The sequence below is a fragment of the Gracilinanus agilis genome, chromosome 2, assembly GCF_016433145.1.
Source record: "Gracilinanus agilis isolate LMUSP501 chromosome 2, AgileGrace, whole genome shotgun sequence".
Lineage (NCBI taxonomy): Eukaryota > Metazoa > Chordata > Mammalia > Didelphimorphia > Didelphidae > Gracilinanus > Gracilinanus agilis.
The window spans coordinates 699,033,342-699,040,405 of NC_058131.1; the positions used below are offsets into that span (position 1 = coordinate 699,033,342).

The 7,064-nt window shown below is 50.0% G+C and overlaps 1 protein-coding gene across 1 annotated transcript in view; it reads right to left on the reverse strand.

Annotated features, from left to right (window-relative positions):
* Positions 1-7,064, reverse strand: part of MGMT (O-6-methylguanine-DNA methyltransferase) — a 209,821-nt gene that overhangs the window by 189,818 nt on the left and 12,939 nt on the right. The gene's annotated exons all lie outside the window — the stretch shown is intronic.

A 7,064-nucleotide genomic window follows, 5' to 3' on the forward strand; every position in this document is an offset into this window, starting at 1 on the left:
GCTTAACCCAATAAAAGATATTACCTTCCCGATGCATTATTGTTGCCAATTATAAGAATCGCTTCGACTTAATTTCAAAGGCACAATCATTCTCAACAGTAACAGTCTCTTTTTTAAGTTTCAAAGAGTATTACATTAAGGCAATAACTCACCTTCCAGCTATAATATCCGTCTCCCTTATTGCAAGACTACATTTCATAAATACTTTTCATCGACAAGTCCAGCTAATTCAGGTTAATTCCATTGTATTCTGGTGGTGGCTCCCATTTGAGTGCGATTACCTTTATCATCTTATTGCCAAGCCCGAAAGTAATCAGAACAATTATTTGAAAAGGGAGGTTGATAAATTCTAAATCGCCGCAGCTGGCATTTTTCATCAAATCGCAGCTTTATCTCGGAGAGCGGCAGGGACAGAGGATGAAACGTGCATTAGTCAAGAGCTGTTGACCCCCCAGTGCATTGCACAATATCAGAACTCCTTCCAGAGAAACTTTCCCGGACCATCCATCATTCTTCATAAGCCTAAAATAGCAGCACACCTGAAGACCAGAGAATGATAAACTAAATAAATAATAACAACCCGAGCCGGGAGGCGGATGGAGGAGGCGGGGAAGGCTGGCCCCCACAGGTAAGCAAGCTGGCTTCAGCAGCGCCGGCTTAATGGCGGAGAAAAGGGAAATGGGAGAGCGTGAGGCTGCCCCTCGGCCAGGGGCCGGGGCCACCCCCACTCACCGCTGTCTCTGACCCTCATCTTCTCCAGAAGGCGTTTGCGGAAACAAGACTCTAACTGGATTTGAGGACGAGAAGGAGGGGAGGAGGCGTCCTCGAGTCCCCCCAATGTGATTTCTCCTAAGTCAATAAGATGTCGGCACTTGATCCAATTGAGGCTCCCTTGTCTGCCGCACTGTGGGCCACAGCCGCTCATTACGCCCCACCATTTTGATGGCATCCACACTGGTTAAAAAGCCACTTGGGAAACCACACGGGGGAGATGAGACTCTCAAACCTGGATGCTCCTTGGGGCTGGGGGCTGCTTTGGGCACGGAGCATGGCCTGGCACATGGTGGGTGCTTAATAAATGAGTTGTTGGTTGTCAACTAGAAACCAAACAAGGTGTTTCCCAAAGTGAATGACCGAAAGAATATCTGGGCATGGAAAGGCCATGAGCGGCACACAAGGGAAAGCCCAGTAGAACTGCTTGTCAGCTCTGGGAGGAGGGAGGGAAAGAAAATGAATCATGGAAACATGGAAAAATATTTAAAAATGAAAATGAAAACACATACGACAAGGGAAAAGCCCTGTGGCTTGGCTGGCTCACCGTCCAACAAGAAAGAATGCAGTTTCCAACCCCAGAAATGGTGCCTCACCTGGGCAGAGGAAACCAGGCCCTGATGGGTGAACAAGGAGGAAGGGGAACCAGTCCAACTTCAGGAGGAAGCTCCTATTGGACTGCAATTAAAAGAAGAGGCAGCCTTAATGCTTCCTCTGACCCCTGGGAAGAGAGAGCCCCATCAATGCCCCAACCTCTCCTGCATCCTCTGCTCCTTCAGGAAGCTTCACGAGTGGGTGCTCTCCTGCAGAAGATTCCCTTTTGAGCTGATTAACTGAACCGTGGACTAGATTTTCACTCAAGCTCACCTACATGGTCACTGGGTCTGCTTTGGTTCTAGTACAGAAGCAAAGCCAGTTAGTCAATCAACAAGCACAGATGAAGGATTTCCTATGGACCAGGCACAGCCTTTGGTCCTGATGATGGGTATAAAGAGGCTCTCCAGGAGCTCCCCATCCTCTAGACTAGTGATTCCTAAAGTGGGTGCTACCTCGCCCATGGGTGCTGCAGTGATCCAGGGGGGCGGTGATGGCCACAGGTGAATTTATCTTTCCTATTAATTGCTATTAAAATTAAAAAAAATTAATTTCCAGGGCGCTAGGTAATATTTTTTCTGGAAAGGGGGCAGGAGGCCAAAAAAGTCTGGGAACCACTGCTCTAGACCAACTCACCCACTTTACAGAGAAGCAAACTGAGGTCCAAGGTCACCTCCATGGCAGAGCTCTTCTCCCTGTATCTCTACACCCTCACATCATCCAAAGCAGTCTCTATTTAAATTATTCCATGCGGCAGAACCCCTATCAAAATCCACATAGCACTCACTACTGCTGAGTGATGAAGACATCCCATTTGCATTTTTAATTTAGTAGAAAAATGCATCCAAAACACCAAGAAATTTTCAAGTGAAAAACCGTGTGTTGAACAGTCCATAGTAAGAAGCATAAAGTATTTACTTTGCTAATACCCAGGATTTATGGAGCTCCTGTTTATTTTCAGTCTGTACTGGTCTCCATGAAATATTAAAAGACAGGAAAGGAGGCTGCCAGAGTGCTGCACGGAGACTCAACGGGAGATTTATGGAAAGGCACGGACAAGAGGGCAGGGAGGGGCTGCCATCTGCACCCGTGAAGGAGGCCTGGCCACCAAGGAAGTCAAGGATCTCCAAGGTCCCTCCCTGCCTGGCCAGCCTCAGATCCTCTCATCAGGGCAGAAATGCCCTCGCCTGCAAGCCCAGGGATAGAGAGACTTAGGTTCTGAAAAGATCCACCATCACAGCAACGAAGGAAAGCAGAGAGGCAAGTGGGCCATACCTCCTTCCCCCTCACGGTCGGCAGAAGACCCATCGGCGAGATGCCGAAGAAATAGTTTCTTTTAAAATCTCTCACTGTTCTCTCCAGAGAAAGCCCCAATGGTACCCAATGCTTTCCATTCCAACATGGTGCTGAAAAGGGCAAGGAGGGGGGATGAAATAATCAAAGAACAGAGCAAATGAAGGCAGATTAATGCCCAGGGACTGACCAGGCGCAGTGGTCAAGCGCAGATCTGAACAAAGTAGGAGACCACAGGAAAATCTGAAGAGTCAGAACGTTCTCTCCTTTTTGCCACAAGAAGCCAAAAAATACAAGTGCATTAACACATCTTTTCCGGTACAGTAACTGGGGAATGTAGGAGAAAAGCAGAAGAAGCCATGTTGGCTCTTACATATTTTACCTAGTTTTGTTGGATGGGCGTCCACATAGTATATGCACGTATTTACATCTATTGGGTGTTTTAAGAGACGATACCAAAGCCTGCCTCTCCAGATGGTCCCGGGGCATCTTTCCTCGACAACGTCTGGACAATGAAAGCCCAGAGGATATTTGTTACCGTAAAACAGCTCCTTCGGCTGTAAAAAATAGGTTTACTCCACAAAGCCAGAGCTAGAAGGTGGCAAAGACTTAATAATTCTGAGTCTATTTCTATGTTAGGTCATGTAAAGCAGATGGAAATAATGGCAAGAGATGACGGTCAGTATTTTATTTAGACATTTTTATAAGGGAGCCCCAAGTTGAAAGCATGGCTAGGGTTACTATACAAATTTTGATTTTACTAAAATGTTACGTCCCTGGAGCCGAGGTATTAATCTTGTCATAAAAGTAGTCTCTCAGCCCACTGGTCATTCATTAAACTTTCATAAATTTTAAAATGGACTTATTGTCACTGGCTCCACACACAACGGTCAAGCAGGCATCATGGGGCATGCTGAGCTGTCCCTAGCCGTCAGGGAGCGGGGGGCTCTCAGAGGGGGAGCAGTGCTAGGAGAGGGGCTTCCAGAGACAGCACGCACACACACTCCAACACCATTTGTTTGCATCTTTTTCATGCTTCTAACAGGACATGTCCACGTTTGTCCATTTGTATTTCATTCAAAGAAATTCAACAACCACCTCTGAAGAAACTGCATAAAGCATGAAGCTGGAGCTGGATCTCCAATTGTCACTGTTCAAACAGGCCAGCCTCCCTCTTTCTGCTCCGGCGGAGAGAGCTCGCTGCGTGATGGGCAGAGGGCTGTAACCGCCAGTTACGGACCATGACCCAGATCTAGACATTTACACGGGAGCATCAATCTTGTCAATGTCATCGGACGGCGGGCAGACACCCCACTCTAGCAATAAAACCCGTCTGGGACGCCACCCCCTTCCTTCAGGGTCCAGCCCCCCTAGACCCAGGACCATCTGGGCCCCAGCCTCCACTCCAGGGAAGGCCTGATGCCATGTTCCCTCCATGGGGCAGCCCCGACAAGGAACAGGGAAGCTGGGATCCTGGCCAGAGGAGATAAGCCCCAATTCACAAACAGCTGACTGGGAAGCACGTGGCCCTCATGGCTCCCCTGCTGACCAGGGAATACAGGGCTGGTGAGGCCTGTAAAGCTCAGCCTCAGACATTCTGGGGATATAGGACCAAGGACACAGAAATAGTCTTTATCCTCCTCCTCCTCGTCCTCCTTCTTCTCCTCCTCCTTCTTTTCTTTCTTCTACTCTTCTCCTCCTCCTCATCTTCCTCCTCTTCCTTCTTCTACTCCTCCTTCTCCTTGTCTTCCTCCTCCTGCTTCTACTCCTCCCCCTCATTCTCATCTTCCTCCTCCTCCTCCTTCTTCTACTCTTTCTCCTCCTCCAGGCTTGGCAAACAAGTAGGAATTGGAAAAGTCTAGTAGGCCACTGACCATCCATAGGGAGTCACAATGACCATCCATCCATAGGGAGTGGCAGGGGCTGTCTTTCAGCACTGCCAGCCTAAAAAGCTCTGATCCAGGGAGGGAGAAGTGACCAGGCCCCTCAGACCAGCCCATCCAGTGTAGCAGCCAGATGCTAAAGTAATACAACTTTCTTTGACTCTAACTAGAAGCTGGGCTGGCACAGAGGACGCTGGTGGTCCCAATCTCAGGGAATAATCGGGCTATATTCAGAGGCTGAATCCCCTCCTGATTCTAGTAGATCCAGACCCTTATAGCTGTGGCTCCCTGGGATCTGGCCTTCAATGACCCAGGAAGGCAGCTTCCTTCCTCTCCGGCCCCAGCCATCACTGATTTTAAAGCTCAATCCAAGATGGTCTCCTTTGTAAAAACTGGGGGAGGGGGGGCAGCTGGGGGGCTCAAGGGATGGAGAGCCAGGTCTAGAGATTGGAGGTCCTAGATTCAAATGTGGCCTCAAACACGTCCTGGCTGGGTGACCCTAGACAAGTCACTTAACCCCATTGCCTGGCCCTGGCTGCTCTTCTGTTTTAGAACCAATACACAGTCTGAGATCAATGAGAAGGGTTTTAAAAAGAAAAACGTAAACCCCGGATGAACAAACCTGCAACCCAGCTGCCTCCACACAATTCAGCTTGTTTGTGTTGACCAGGTCCTACCATCTGGTTCTCCACAAGGCCAAAGGCCAGGCTTCTAAGAGGCAGTAAAGACAGAGGCCTGGACTCAAACGCAGGGCCTGGGTTCTGTTGCTCCTTAGGGGAACTCCCACAGACAATCACTTTGCCTCCAGAGCCCCCACTTTCCTCACATGTAAAATAGGGCCACTGGATGAAAGGGCCCTCCAGACCCCTTCCAGGTCTAATCCTACTTTCTGCGCTCTCATCTTTTATTTTTAATCATTACCTTCTATGTTAGAGACAGAAGAATGATGAGGGCCCGGCAGCTGGGGTTCAGTGACTTGACCAGTGCTCTGTCTGCTGCGCTACCTCGCTCCCCCCACCCCCACCCCATCGTGACACCTCACGGGCCACATTGATGGTCTCAAGGACTTGTTCCCTCAGGCCAGATATGCCCGTTCTGACTCCTAAGACTTTGGGGAAACAAAAGGCAAATGTTCCCCCTCCGTTTCTACTCAAGCTTCTGTGGGCTCCATCTCAAATCACAAAGCTGAGTTTAGTGGTATCCCCATTCCCGCTTGTTTAGTAGATGAGGAAACTGAAGTCTGGCAAAACAAAACTAGAATCCAGGACTCTAAAGACAAATGGTGTGGAGAGGCTGGAAAAGCAAGGCCTTGCCCTCAAGGGATGAGAGTCTAGAGGCCTAACAGAGCCCTCAAAGGCCTTCCCAGGCCTGGTAACTAATGCCTCTTGGCCCAGACAAGACCAGAGCTCACTAGAGAGAAGGTTCTCCAAAGGACAGGATGGGCCAAGGCTTGGAGCATGGAGAAGCCTCCAGAGAGCGCTCAGGAAAGCCCGATGGGAGAGCCTGAGGTGAAGCCCAAAGCATCAATCCTGGAGGGTCTCTGGGAGCTTAGAAGGAGAGAGGGAGGCCCCAGCAGCCGCTTCTCCATCTGCCTTCCTATTTCCGCAGCTATAAAACGGAGGTGTTGAACTAAATCAATTCCGCAGCCCTTCCGGCCCGATGTTCTGGCCGGGCATTCAGAAACAAGGTCAGCCCATGAAGTCAATAGCATTTCTAAGGCACCTACTGGGTGCCGGGCTCTGTGTAGGCTGAAAAGTCTGCTCTCAAGGAGTGTCTGGCTACAGGGGAGGCGACTTGCAGACAAGCAGACACAGTGGGTTCGCTTTGAGATGATCTTAGCTGGAAGCTGCCAGCCTGGAGGCCACAAGACTGGCATCCTCCAGGCTGAACATGGCGGTGCCGCCCGGATGTCAGTGACCTGCCTGGGCCTGAGTGTGTGAGGCGGGTTTGGACCTCTGCAGCAGAGCCTTCAATGCATGAAGCTTCAGAAATTAGCTGAATTAAAGTCATGAATGCCCAGAAAACCACACGTGAAATGTGCTCCGACGGTAAACAATGAAATAACTGAGGTGCTCACCTTGACTCCTGCACTGTGATCCACAGATAACAGGCCTGTCTCTGCTTGAGGCTTCTCATTCAAACACTTTTAAAATCTGGGTTATACCAAGCCAGTGAGGATGGGAGTGGTGGCTAGACCTGGGCTTTCACTGGTCTGGGAACTTCTTAGGGGGCTTGGGGGGAGGAGTCCCTCTGCCAGTGCAGCCGGCAGCTTCTCTGCCAAATATGCCATAAAAGAGGGACCAGGGAGCACCTTCCCCTCCAGAGAAGCTCAAGGGGCCAAAGGCAGGATTAGAGCCCAGGCCTCCCATTCCATTTCCCTCAGGAGATCTGTGTCCTGGGCTCCAGCATGAAGGAGGGAGGGAGGAAGGGAAGGAGGAAGGGAGAAAGGAAAGGAGGGAGGGAAGGAAGGAAGGAAGGAGGAAGGGAGGGAAAGAGGAAGGGAGGGAGGGAGGGAGAGAAAGA